This window comes from Bubalus bubalis, chromosome 22 (assembly GCF_019923935.1).
Source record: "Bubalus bubalis isolate 160015118507 breed Murrah chromosome 22, NDDB_SH_1, whole genome shotgun sequence".
NCBI classification, from domain to species: domain Eukaryota; kingdom Metazoa; phylum Chordata; class Mammalia; order Artiodactyla; family Bovidae; genus Bubalus; species Bubalus bubalis.
Window position 1 is genome coordinate 53,912,293 of NC_059178.1, and position 14,604 is coordinate 53,926,896.

Consider the following 14,604-nt stretch of genomic DNA (forward strand, 5'->3'; position numbering starts at 1 on the left):
GAGTTCTGACAAAATGTGGTCCACTGGAGAAGGGAATGGCAAACCACTTCAGTATTCCTGCCTTGAGAACTCCATGAACAGTATGAAAAGGCAAAAAGATAGGACGCTGAAAGATGAACTCCCCAGATCGGTAGGTGCCCAAATTGCTACTGAAGATAAGTGGAGAAATAACTCCAAAAAGAATGAAGAGATGGAACCAAAGCTAAAACAATGCCCAGTTGTGGCTGTGATGGGTGATGGAAGTACAAATCCAACGCTGAAAAGAACAGTATTGCATAGGAACCTTGAATCTTAGGTCCATGAATCAAGGCAAATTGGAAGTGGTCAAACAGGAGAAGTCAAGAGTGAACATCGACATTTCAGGAATGAGTGAACTAAAATGGACTGGAATGGGTGAATTTAACTCAGATGACCATTATATCTACTACTGTGGGCAAGAATCCCTTAGAAGAAATGGAGTAGCCATCACAGTCAACATGAGTCTGAAATGCAGTACTTCGATACAATTTCAAAAATGAAAGAATGATCTCTGTTCATTACCAAGGCAAACCATTCAATACCACAGTATTGCAAGTCTATGCCCCAACCAGTAATGCTGAAGAAGCTGAAGCTGAATGGTTCTATGAAGACCTACATGACCTTCTAGAACTAACATCCAAAAAAGATGTCCTTTTCCTATGGTCATGTATGGATGTGAGAGTTGGACTGTGAAGAAGGCTGAATGCTGAAGAATTAATGCTTTTGAACTGTGGTGTTGGAGAAGACTCTTGAGAGTCCCTTGGACTGCAAGGAGATCCAACCAGTCCATTCTGAAGGAGATCAGCCCTGGGATTTCTTTGGAAGGAATGATGCTCAAGCTGAAACTCCAGTACTTTGGCCACCTCATGCGAAGAGTTGACTCATTGGAAAAGACTCTGATGCTGGGAGGGATTGGGGGCAGGAGGAGAAGGGGATGACAAAGGATGAGATGGCTGGATGGAATCACTGACTCGATAGACGTGAGTCTGGGTGAACTCCAGGAGTTGGTGATGGACAGGGAGGCCTGGCATGCTGCGATTCATGGGGTCGCAAAGAGTCGGACAGGACTGAGTGACTGAACTGAACTTTCGTTATAGGGGACTGGAATGGAAAAGTAGGAAGTCAAGAGCTTTCTGAAGTAACAGGCAAATTTGGCCTTGGAGTACAGAATGAAGCAGGGCAAAGTCTAAAAGAGTTTTCCCAAAAGAATGCACTGGTCATAGCAAACACCCTCTTCCAACAACACAAGAGAACTCTATACATGGACATCACAAGATGGTCAATACTGAAATCAGATTGATTATATTCTTTGTAGTTAAAGATGGAGAAGCTCAATATGGTCAATAAAAACAAGCCTGGGAGCTGACTGTGGCTCAGATCATAAACTCCTTATTGCCAAATTCAGACTGATATTGAAGAAAGTAGGGAAAACTGCTAGACCACTCTGGTATGACCTAAATCAAATCCTTTACAATTATACAGTGGAAAAGACAAACAGATTCAAGGGATAAGATCTGTTAGACAGAGTGCCTGAAGAACTATGGACAGAGGTTTGTGACATTGTATGGGAGGCAGTGATCAAGACCATCCCCAAGAAAAAGAAATGTAAAAAGGCAAAATGGTGGTCTGAGGAGGGCTTATAAATAGCTGAGAAATGAGGAGAAGCTAAAGGCAAAGGAGAAAAGTAAAGGTATATTCATTTGAATGCAGAGTTTCAAAAAACAGCAAGGAGAGCTAAGAAATCCTTCCTCAGTGATCAATGCAAAGAAATAGAAGAAAACAAAAGAACGGGAAAGAATAGCAATCTCTTCAAGAAAATTAGATACCAAGGGAACATTTCATGCAAAGATGGGCTCAATAAAGGACGGAAGTGGTACGAACCTAACAGAAGCAGAGATATTAAGAAGAGGTGGCAAGAATACATAGAAGAATTGTACAAAAAAAGATCTTCATGTCCCAGATAACCATGATGGTGTGATCACTTACCTAGAGCCAGACATCCTACAATGCGAAGTCAAGTTAACTTTAGGGAGCATCCCTATGAACAAAGCTAGTGGAGGTGATGGAATTCCAGTTGAGCTATTTCAAATCCTGAAAGATGATGCTGTGAAAGTGCTGCACTCAATATGTCAGCAAATTTGGAAAACTCAGCAGTGGCCACAGGACTGGAAAAGGTCACTTTTCATTCCAATTCCTGTAAGAGACAGGAAGAATAAAAGAAAAGCAGGCCCTGGCAAGGGCTGCAAAAGAAATTTATAATTATTGATAAACTGGATGCTATAAGGCATGAGACTCTTGAAACAAGTCCAGAGGGGACAGTTCATAATCTTGAAAACAAGATATGATCCTGGGGTCGGAAAACCGACCCCAGACTGTTTTTCAACTGGCGTCTCAGAGTCACATGTTTTATGTATCTGGTGGAAAATCTATAGATAAGAATATTAGTCTTAGTTACTAATTTGTTATTAATTACTGTTTCCTAATTACTCAATGGTTAATGATCATTTTGTTCTTTGGCCCTGAAGGCCACATGAGTTATAGTTTAACTCCCCACATACTCTTTAATTCAAGGCTGAAAATATAATAAAGCTGGCTTGGATTCAGTTTCAGTACCTTCACCTTGGAGCAGTATTGGTCCCCTGATCCTCACTTTTCTCTAAATTCTTGTGTCTCGTTTGCTCCTTCTCTCGCTGTATCGCGCGTTTGGAAACCCTGCTTGTCGAGCTGGTTTCGACATATTCCAAAGAAAGGCAATGCCAAAGAATGCTCAAACTACCGCACAATTGTACTCATCTCACACTCTAGTAAAGTAATGCTCAAAATTATCTAAGCCAGGCTTCAACAGTACATGAACTGTGAACTTCTAGATGTTCAAGCTGGTTTCAGAAAAGGCAGAGGAACCCAGAGATCAAACTGCTGACATCCATTGGATCATTGAAAAAGAAAGAGAGTTCCAGAAAAATAACTATTTCTGCTTTATTGACTACGCCAAAGCCTTTGACTGTATGAATCACAACAAACTGTGGAAAATTCTGAAAGAGATGGGAATACCACACCACCTGACCTGCCTCCTGAGAAATCTGTAGCAGGTCAAGAAGCAAAAGTTAGAACTGGACATGAAACAACAGACTGGTTCCAAATAGGAAAAGGAGTACGTCAAGGCTGTATATTGTCACCCTGCTTGTTTAACTTATATGCAGAGTACATCATGAGAAATGCTGGGCTGGATGAAGCACAAGCTGGAATCAAGATTGCCGGGAGAAATCAATAACCTCAGATATGCAGATTACACCACCCTTATGGCAGAAAGCAAAGAACTAAAGAACCTCTTGGTGAAAGTGAAAGAGGAGAGTGAAAAAGTTGGCTTAAAACTCAACATTCAGAAAACTAACATCATGGCATCCAGTCCCATCACTTCATGGGAAATAGATGGGGAAACAATGGAAACCATGACAGACTTTGTTTTTTTTTTGGCTCCAAAATCACTGCAGATTGTGACTGCAGCCATGAAATTAAAAGACTCCTTGAAAGAAAAGTTATGACCAACCTAGATAGCATATTGAAAAGCAGAGATATTACTTTGTCAACAAAGATCCGTCTAGTCAATGCTATGGTTTTTCCAGTAGTCATGTATGGATGTGAGAGTTGGACTATAAAGAAAGCTGAGCACCAAAGAATTGATGCTTTTGAACTGTGGTGTTGGAGAAGACTCTTGAGAGTCCCTTGGACTGCAAGGAGATCCAACAAGTCAATGCTAAAAGAAATCAGTCCTGAATATTCATTGGAAGGACTGATGCTGAACCTGAAACTCTAATACTTTGGCTACCTGATATGAAGAACTGACTCATTGGAAAAGATCCTGATGCTGGAAAAGATTGAAGGTAGGAGGAGAAGGGGATGACAGAGAATGAGCTGGTAGGATGGCATTACCAACTTGATGGACATGAGTTTGAGCAAGCTCCAGGAGTCAGTGATGGACAGAGAGGCCTGGTGTGCTACAGTCCATAGGGTCTCAAAGAGTTGGACACAACTGAGCGACTGAACTGAGGCTCCTCTATCCATGGAATTCTCCAGGCAAGAATACTGGAGTCAGTAGCCCTTGAAAGCTTCATCCTAATAGGTAAAATCATTTCTGATTGTGTTAAGAGCTGTAAAGAAGTTATAATAGGTAACAGGTTAGAAAGAGAGCAGTCAGAGGACAGGTAAATTAATAAGATTTTGAAAGTTCTTAAGTACCAGGATAGTAAAGTTCAGATTTTAGTCCAGGCATGAGAGAAAAGAAATTTAAAAAATTAAACCCATTATACTAAGATAATCTTTTCAGGAAGGCTGGCTATGTGCATCTACAGCGTGACCTAGGGTGATGGCAGAAGGAAAGGTGCTGTGCATTCAGAAGGATTTTGTTTTGCAGTTTCATCCCGTCCCCCCCAAAAAAAGACAAGCTGTGACTTATTCCCTTGCACACTCTCACTCACCAACTTGTAATCTCCATGAAAGCAGACAGCATGACCATCTTTGCTGAACTGGATGACAGTCAATACTCAATAAATATTATACTATTGAATCCCTCCCAAAAGAGAGAAAATGGATTGCTCTCAGAATGCTTTTCAACTATAAATCCTAATTTTTATTTGCTTTCATATATTTGAATCTAAAATTTCAGTGTCCTAGAACTGCTACACATTTAGAAAATTTTAAGAATAACTGTTTATAAAATGCAACACATGTCATTTTCATGAATTTAGGAGTTCTATGTTGTTAATTAACTAAGGTTAGTTTCCCTATTAATCAGAAATATTAAATATATTTTTTTCTTCACTCCTCCCTCTGCTGTCACCCAGCTGATTCTAAAACTGAAAGATTTAACTATTAAAAATGCCTGGGTGTTATCATTAAATTTAAAATGTCATTACAAAAAAGAAAGGGGAAGAAAATCAGCAACTGCTTTGAAATACATGGATTATAAGTATCTAAGATAAACACTGGCCAGAATTTGAGGTGTATCATTTTTATGCAGAGTTTCCAACTGGTGTTTTTCTTTCAATTCCTTAATTTTTTGCTTTTTTTCAGACATAGAAGAAGAGAAAATTAATGCTGTATATTCAAGGTTTCAGGGTTTTGTTGCCTTGGAGGCTGAGCTTTGATGCCTGAGAATAAATTTCCACACTAGTACCTGCAATTGATTTGTACCAGTTAAAATATTGATGGAAATGCAAACTAAAATGTTCATAAAGTTCTCTAGGACACTGTTTGATGACTTTGCTAGAGGTTTTAATTAAACTCAATTAGCTATGATTTGTATTGACTTGTAGAAAACATTAAGTCCAGTCTTTTATGTAATATTACTCTGAAAATCATCTCTACTCATTTTTTTAAAAATATATTACTATAAATCACATAAATTCTAATAGATTGAATAGGTTTTTTAATTTAATAGGTTTAGGGTACCATTTTATCTATTTTAAGAATTAGAATAGGTTTATGTATTTAGATTATGAACCAAATGAAGTTATTCATTCTTTACCTAGACATTTTCTGGGTAGTTATTTCATGTTACTCACTAGGTATAAAAAGTACATGCTATGGAGTAGCTCACAGCCCAGAAGGAAAGACAGATTTACAAAATCTATACATATTATTTGTCTACACACACACACACACACACACACACACACACACACACACAAATACACAATGACAATGTAGAAGAGGAAGTGAAGGGAGGTCAAAGACAGCTTTAGAGATTGTATAGTTTTTGATTATAAAAGGTTCGACATGTCTACTCTGGCATGACAGAATAAACAAAGCTTCATTTTAGAATTCATTTGCATCCATGAGAAAGCCCTTCAATACCTAATAAAACACCTGGCCCATAACACATTCTGAACACATATTTGTTTAATGAATAAACGAAACAAACAATGGCAACAAAAACCAAGTTGAACTCTGATGTCTCTGTACTTGACCCTAGTTGCCTTTCTTGGGCCATCCTGGGAGTTGATTGGGCTGCCCCATAATAAGGCAACACATTCAGAAACTATGGGCTTCCTGGTGGCTAAGACGGTAAAGAATTCACCTGCAATGCAGGAAACTCGGGTTCGATCCCTGGGTCAGAAAGATGCCCTGTAGAGAGGAATGGCTACCCACTCCAGTTTTCCTGCCTGGAGAATTCTATGGACAGAAGAGCCTGGCGGGCTACAGTCCATGGGGATGCGAAGAGTCAGACACGACTGAGCGACTAGCTCTTCCACTTCACTCGGAGATTGGACCACAACATTTACCACATCTTTTTTTTTTTTTCACAGCAACCTTAGAAACTGAACTCAAGAATCTGAGAGTTGTGAGGGCAAAACATTACTTGAAGAGCATCTTAAATTCAAGCCACTTGAAAAAATAGGGAGTTGATTATGTGATACTTCTGGAGAAAGTAAATACTTTAAAGCACAAAACTCTCTCAGGAGTTTAATAAGATTGATTTTCTTGGGTGATCTGCCACTTGGGTGAAATGACACTGGTGAGGAAGCATTGGGGGGTGGGTGAGATGACTATGTTAACTGATGCCACGGATGATTTTTTGAATGTACAGGCAGCAATTGAAACTTCCTCCTTCTGAGCAAGAGGAAATCTTCCAAGAATCAGATAATCCAATAGCGTACGCAGTTGGAAGCATTTGCCTGAAACATGATTATATTCAAATAGTATTTACTTCTATAAGCATGTGTTCTTAGCTATTTGGATTATTTGATGGCTTTTTGTTTTATTCTAGATTTGGGTATTTAGTCTCTTAGTCACATTTTCCATCTTTCTTTTAGATTAGAAAAGCAGTCAAGATCTCTGTTTGAAGCTAAATGCCTAAAACACCTGTGATGATTCCATGGCAATGACTTATGAAGAATCATACCAAATCAGTTCATAGAATGCATGTAAAAGTCTGTATGTGTGAGAGAGAGATTAATGAAGAAAAACACACATTAATTCTTGGGAAATTCATAAGGAATTTTCATGCTTAGTTTTATATTAAAATTTGAGTTCGATCTCCTAAGTAGGAAATACAGTTCAAGTGAATGTTATTTTCTTCAAACAAATCTTAATTGCAACCTAGAATCCCTCTTTTACTTTTCTAAAAAATGTTGTAAAAGTTAAATGTGATTTAAGAGGCAAATGACTAAACTTAAAAATTTGTGCCTAAGGTAAAAGCAACACTTCAGTTTGCTTCCAATCTTCTTCAAAGTGTTCATGTGACACAAAAGTGGTCTCTAAGTATTCATCATACCCATACACGTTCTGAGAGTGAGTAACAATTATGGGTGAACAGAAATACCTCTCAATTTTCCAACCATGAAAATAACATGAACTTTACATTGCCTTAAAAATAAATGTAAGCAATGCCAAGTGTGATTAAAAGGACTATTTTTGGATGGTGAGCCATAAATGATTTTGTGATAGTTCGGAAGATAGATTATCCTATAATGGCTTATGCTGAAATTGACATCATTTTTCCCCCTCCTTTCTCATTCTATATAAAGGTTTTACTAGTTGTCTTCTCTTATGATTATAATCATTTAAAATCTCTGGATGAGCTGCCCTTTTGCCTGTGATTCTGTGTGGTCTATTATTATACTATTATGCTGGCTACATAATACTGAAGAGATAAATATTCACAAAGCTCATTCCATGGCAAATGATTTATTAAACCAACAGCTTTTGCAAGCACATGATTTTTTTTTTTAAGTATAGCTGTACTTATGAGACTTTAAGGCTAATTCAATTTTCCTCTCACTTATTGAGTTCGATTAAGTGTTGTCTCCATTCATTCAGCAAAAATCGAGTGAATATCTATTCTTTACCAGGTACCAGGGCTCCAGGCAGGCCAGCAAATCGTATTCTTCTTTCTCTGCTCTGAACAGATTAAGAAATAAAAAAGAGCAGCATCTGATGGTAAAAACATCAGCTCTATAACTTTTTACAAAGACTGTTGGAGATGGTGGTTGAATGGCACGGTTGGAGAAGTGCCAGTTGAACCCGTCCACCAGGCTGTCACTCACTGGTAAGGGCAGAGAAGGACCTGCCACCCCGTGGACGGTCCATGTCCCACCCACTCCATGCTCCTAGAGGGAAAAAAAGGAGGAAGGCCCTGCATGGAGTACATATGTGTGAGCTCTGTCTTCCAACTGAATAAGGGAGTAAGATGAGAGCAGATTTTTTAAATGGCACTCTCACCAGGACTGGGAACAAAATACTCCCCCCTAATACTAACTTTCAAGTCAGCAAATAGAGGAAGGATCTTACACTCCATGCAAGAAGCTCAGTGCCTACAAGGAATGCAGCCTAAAAGAAGAGACTGCCTCCTTCCTGAGAGAGTGGGTGGAGCGGCAGGGAAATAGATGGTTGTGTCTGGATGCTTACATGTTTAGTTAGAAAGGATTGGGAATCTGGCTAGGGGGAGAATTCAGTGTGTGTGTGCACATGCACTCATTTGCTCAGTTGTGTCCAACAAGCTCTTCTGTCCATGGGATTTCCGAGACAAGAATACTGGAGTGGGTTTCCATTTCCTCCTCCAGGGGATCTCCTTGACCCAGGGATTGAGCCCCTCTCTCCTGCATTGGTAGGCAGATTTTTTACCACTTTGCCACCTGGGAAACAGGAGAGATACATCAAGCAAAAGCAATATTCTTCAGTAATCACAACACAGGTTAAATCACAACACAGAGAGGATACGGTTCTTTCCTATAAATGCCCTCTCATTCCTTCTAAGTGGGGTATTAGGCACTATAGGCATAGGATTAGTAGTTGACCAAGAAAGGAATTAAATCAGGGTATTAACAGAAAAGACCACACACCCCTAGCATTCATTAGTAAAAGAATAATTCCAGTCACCCTGTAGAAAATAATCACTTTCCTGACTAGTTCTCTTATGACTCATAGGGTTGGCAAGGTTCTTCAGTTCAGTTCAGTAGATCAGGCGTGTCTGAATCTTTGCAACACCATGAACTGCAGCACACCAGGCCTCCCTGTCCATCACCAACTCCTGGAGCTTGCTCAAACTCATGTCCAGAGTTGGTGATGCCATCCAACCATCTCATCCTCTGTAGTCCCCTTCTCCTCCCACCTTTAATATTTCCCCGCATCAGGGTCTTTTTAAATGAGTCCATTCTTCACATCAGGTGGCCAAAGTATTGGAGTTTCAGCTTAAGCATCAGTTCTTCCAATGAATATCCAGGACTGATTTCCTTTAGGATGGACTAGTTGGATCTCTTGGCAGCCCAAGGGACCCTCAAGAGTCTTCTCCAACACAACAGTTCCAGGCAAGAGTACTGGAGTTGGGTGCCATTGCCTATGCTAATTACATAGGTTAATTAGCTTATATAAGACTATACAGATATTAAATGTTAGACATCATAAAAAAATCCATGTCACCCAGAGAATCAATGTAAAAACACTTCATAGAGCCTTGGAGGCCAAGCATGATTGGATCTCTGCCTATATCTCTAACCTTGTCTCTTTCAGACATCCAAATGTTCATATTTGTTTCTACTAATGCCCTGCAGATTTGCATTGAAAGGAAAACATCTATAGTTATTTCTAAGGTTTATTACTTAAAAGTTGTTAATTCTTTTTAATTTAAATTCATATCTTCAAATTAAAAATTGAGCCTAATATTTTTAAATTTGTACATCAAGTGCATTTATGAACTACACAATTGTTTTCTGAAATAAAGTCATGTTTTTATCATACTAAAAAATAAAACTATGCCCAATTTCATTTTTATTAGTTTGGGACAGTGCATAAATTTAGTTTCCAGTTTTGACCTAGATAATCTCTAATTCTGAGGCACTAGACCATTGTATGTTAGAGAAGGCGATGGCACCCCACTCCAGTACTCTTGCCTGGAAAATCCCATGGATGGAGGACCCTGGTGGGCTGCAGTCCATGGGGTCGCTAAGAGTCGGACACGACTGAGGGACTTCCTTTTCACTTTTCACTTTCGTGCATTGGAGAAGGAAATGGCACCCAACTCCAGTATTCTTGCCTGGAGAATCCCAGGGACGGAAGAGCCTTGTAGGCTGCCGTCTGTGGGGTCACACAGAGTCAGACATGACTGAAGCAACTTAGCAGCAGTAGCAGCAGCAGACCATTGTATGTATCAGTCACATATTATTATTGAGACTCAATGATTAAGAAACATTCTAATTTTTACTTAAGAAAATTTTCACATAAACAGATTCAGAACTAAAGTTAGCCTCTGCGTAACAATTGGACCAAAACTCAAGGACTATCATTTTTTTATCTTATATCCTTTGTTTTACACAAATATTTCTAAATAATGATTATATCTTATTTAGCACATTACATTCTGAGATTGCAAAATGGTAAATGAAGAAAAACATGGTTAAAAAAAGAAAGGACTAAGAGTATCAAGAGAAGTGAAGTGGAAACATAGGTGTAAACTGATTTTTTAATAAACAACAGACTCATAAGGGCAGAGGAAATAGAAAAGTCGTCTGTGCAAGTTAAACTTTGGAGGCAGGAGATTAAAGAATCCAGTTTTAGAAAAGGGGATGGAAAGATGAAACTCTTCCTGAAGGCTGCCTGAGACATGGGTGGTTTGGAAAGACTAAACAAGTGACATTTCTAAACCCAACTGGGATAAACATAGCATTTCTGAGCCCCAGAGTTGATAGACACAGCAGCTCTCTCTCTTCTCCAACATTTAGTGTCTTTGACACCTAGGAAACCATTTCCAGTTCTTCCCACACTTTCTTAGAGAATGATTGCAAAGGCTTCTCTTTAAACAACACAGAGGTTTGGAAGGAGGAAGAGAGGTGTGTAGTACAGTGGGGGGCAGAAATGGCCTGCATTTCCTCTGTTCCAGACACTGTCAGACCTCTGGACCATGGAACTCTTTTGAGAAAGAAGTTCTCAGTCTGGATTCCTGCTTCAAGTATCATCAGCTCCCACCATCTGGCCCCCAACAGCATTAACTTCATCCTCCTTGGAAGTGCCAGGATCAGTTTTATAAATCCCAAACCTTGATCAAGTAACTGTTCAACCACTCTCCCCATACCACAAGGTAAATTCCCATCTTGCAGGAAACTTTTAGCAGGTGAAGTGAAGTGGAAACATAGGTGTAAACTGGTTTTTGAATAAACAACAGACTCATAAAGGCAGAGGAAATAGGAAAGTCATCTGGGCAAGTTAAACTTCAGAGGCAGGAGATTAAAGAATCCAGTTTTAGGAAAGGGGATGGAACATGCCCCCTTGTTCCTGCTGTGTGCCCAGTGTGGGAGGCGGGGCTGGTGTGAAGTGTGCTCCCCTCCAAACAGGTTAATGAAAAGATGGTGTCTTATCTCCCATAGCTCTTTGTCCTCCTGGTGCTGCATTCCCCAACCACCGCTGGTGCATCTCCAATTCCATCTTCATGTTCTTCCTTAATTTCCACATCAGCACTTTTTATTGTTGTTTTTCGGTCGCTAAGGCATGTCCAACTCTTTGTGACCCCATGGATGGCAGCACACCAGGCTTCCCAGCCCTTCATTATCGCTAGGAGTTTGTTCAAATTCATGTCCATTGAGTCAGTGATGTTATCTAACCATCCCATTCTCTGTCATCCCCTTCTCCTTTTGCTTTCACTCTTTCCCAGGATCAAGGTCTTTTCCAGTGAGTTGGCTCTTCGCACTATGCAGCCAAAGTATTGGAGCTTCAATTTCAGCATCCAGTCTCCCAATGAATATTCAGGGTTGACTTCCTTTAGGATGGGCTGGTTGAATCTCCTTGGAGTCCAAGGGACTCCTAAGAGTCTTCTCCAGTACCACAATTCAAAAGCATCAGTTCTTCAGTGCACAGCTTTCTTTATGGTCCAACTCTCACATCCATACATGACTACTGGAAAAACCATAGCATTCAGCATTCTTACACTTTGCTAATCTAGCCACTTTTTAAGACTACTACAAGGTACTCAGGGAGGTTTTCATTTATCTCCATATACAATAAAATATCCCCACAATGATTTTCTACAAACTTTAATTATAGTACTTTCCTCATTGCCCTTAATGCATTTATCTATATCACACAAAAGCTTTTGACAGTCTTAAAAGCAGGAAATAGGTTATTCATCTTTGCATGCTCAATGACCAGCACAATTCTTGGCATAAATTATTTTTATATAAAAGCTTTTATAAATTGTTATTAAACACAAAAAGGAACAATCTTTTTAAGACTTTTCTGTGATTGTTTCTGGCTGCCAAAGTCTTTTCTATCCCCTTCTAAAATGATAATTTGACATGAGAACATTTATTCCCTAGTTATCTAACAATTACCTTCATTAATAACAGAGGATTTGATTTAGTGGGGTTTTAGGTTTATTTCGTTGACTTATTGAGCAAACTCCCAGAAATAGTGAAGGACAAGGAAACTTGGTGTTCCTCAGTTCATGGTGTTGCAACGAGTTGGACACGATTTAGTGACTGATCAAATGTCTCCATTATGTTTCTTAAGAAGAAAAATTGTCCAGGTGTTCCTGAAAGAGAACAAACATGAGGTTCTTCTGCTCTTGGTTCTGCTGCCAAAGAGCTGTGAACATGGACTTATTTGAACCTCAAAATCTTCAAGTATAAATCAAAGATGTAGACAGATGACAACTAAGATCCCATCTAAGTGTAATATTTTACTCTGAAAATTAATGAGTACATCTTAAATACTTTATAGAAGCTATGCGTGATTATAAATCTATGCACAATTTCCTATTTTTATTTTACTAATTATTCTAGGACAGCAAAAATATTCTGGAGAAACATGCTGGGGAAAATCCAGTTTTTGCTTTGTTGTCCATTTTTTTCTCTCCATTTCTACATTCTATTTTTCTAATCCAGTGAATCAGTTCATTTATACCAAAAATGCAAATACCCTTTGATTATTAAGTTACTTTTCATTAGTAAAATAGCCACATCATACTTTTTAAGTAATTTGTCTCATCTACAAAGAAAATGATTTGTTTCTTTTCTAGTGAATGCACTTTTTGATGATAACTTGAGCCTGGCCTACTTTATATGTGAGTGATAAAAAAAATATATACACAGGCTGCTTTGGGCACATGTGAGTGATTCCAGTAAGCATGTATCTTCTGAAAATGGCACTTTTTTATTTTAAAGAGAATTTTGCCTCACCATGTGACTATATTTGAGATTACATTATGAAATACGGCATGCATGATGAAATAAGAAGTGGAACTTGTATGATTTCTAACTGCCTTGCCAATAAAACCACCAGAGGGCTATTAAATAATCCCATTTAAAAGTATATGTTTGCAGGAGAAATAAGGCTTCCATACTTACTCTCTATAGGCAAGTATATATAGGCAAACTGAAAGATTTCATTAGTTTTATCTTGTAGGTTTTTTTCCCCCAATCTATAAAATTTCACTCTCTTAAAGGTAAGCACAGAGTCTAGAAAATTCTGCTTTCTTTGAAACACTTTGGACCCAATTTATGAAAATAAGATGATTCTGCTTTTTTCGTGTATTTATGTCTCTCAGAGTTTTAAATAAGGATATATTTTATTTTTTTTGTCCATGGTCTGTAATTTTTTCAGTAGAGTTAATTTTCAATTCTGTTTTAGCTTTAAGTATACAGCAAAATGTTCAGTTATATATACATATATATTATCAGCAACTTTTTCATTATAGGTTATTACAAGGTTTTTGAGTATAGTTCCCTGTGCTATACAATATGTCCTTGTGGTTCACCTATCTTATTTTTCAAAATTTTTATCAGAGTATAGTTGAATTACAATGTTGTGTTTGTTTCCAATTACAGCAAAGTGAATCAGTTATACATACACATAGACCTACTCTTTTTTAGATTCTTTTCCCATATAAGCCACTTCAGAGTATTGAGTCTAGTTCCTTGTGCTACAGCAGGTCCGTATTAGTTATCACATCTTTTTTGCATATACACACTACTACACACTACTACTATATGCAAAATAGATGTGGTAACTAATACGGACCTGCTGTAGCACAAGGAACTAGACTCAATACTCTGAAGTGGCTTATATGGGAAAAGAATCTAAAAAAGAGTAGGTCTATGTGTATGTATAACTGATTCACTTTGCTGTAATTGGAAACAAACACAACATTGTAATTCAACTATGCGGAGAAGACAGTGGCACCCCACTGCAGTACTCTTGCCTGGAAAATCCCATGGGTGGAGGAGCCTGGTGGGCTGCAGTCCATGGGGTCGCTAAGAGTCGGACACGACTGAGTGACTTCACTTTCACTTTTTACTTTCATGCATTGCAGAAGGAAATGGCAACCCACTCCAGCGTTCTTGCCTGGAGAATCCCAGGGACGGGGGAGCCTGGTGGGCTGCCATCTATGGGGTCGCACAGAGTCAGACACAACTGAAGTGACTTAGCAGCAGTGTGTATATGTCAATCCCACCTTCCAACTTATCCCCCACCCCTGCTTATCCTATTGTAACCATAAGTTTGTTTTCTACATCTGCAACTCTGTTTATGTTTTGTAAACAAACTCATTAAGGATATACTTTAAAATGAATATTTACATGTACCTGAATATATCATTGAATC

At 38.6% G+C, this 14,604-nt stretch overlaps 1 long non-coding RNA gene across 1 annotated transcript in view; it reads right to left on the reverse strand.

The window, feature by feature from the left end:
• Nucleotides 1-8,592: 8,592 nt before the first annotated feature.
• LOC123331156 overlaps nucleotides 8,593-14,604 on the reverse strand; it is a 65,460-nt gene continuing 59,448 nt past the window's right edge. The window contains exons 2-3 of the long non-coding RNA XR_006547653.2: nucleotides 12,336-12,535; nucleotides 8,593-8,651 (exon numbers count right to left, since the gene is read on the reverse strand). This is a non-coding gene — a long non-coding RNA (uncharacterized LOC123331156). The remainder of the gene's footprint in view (nucleotides 8,652-12,335; nucleotides 12,536-14,604) is intronic.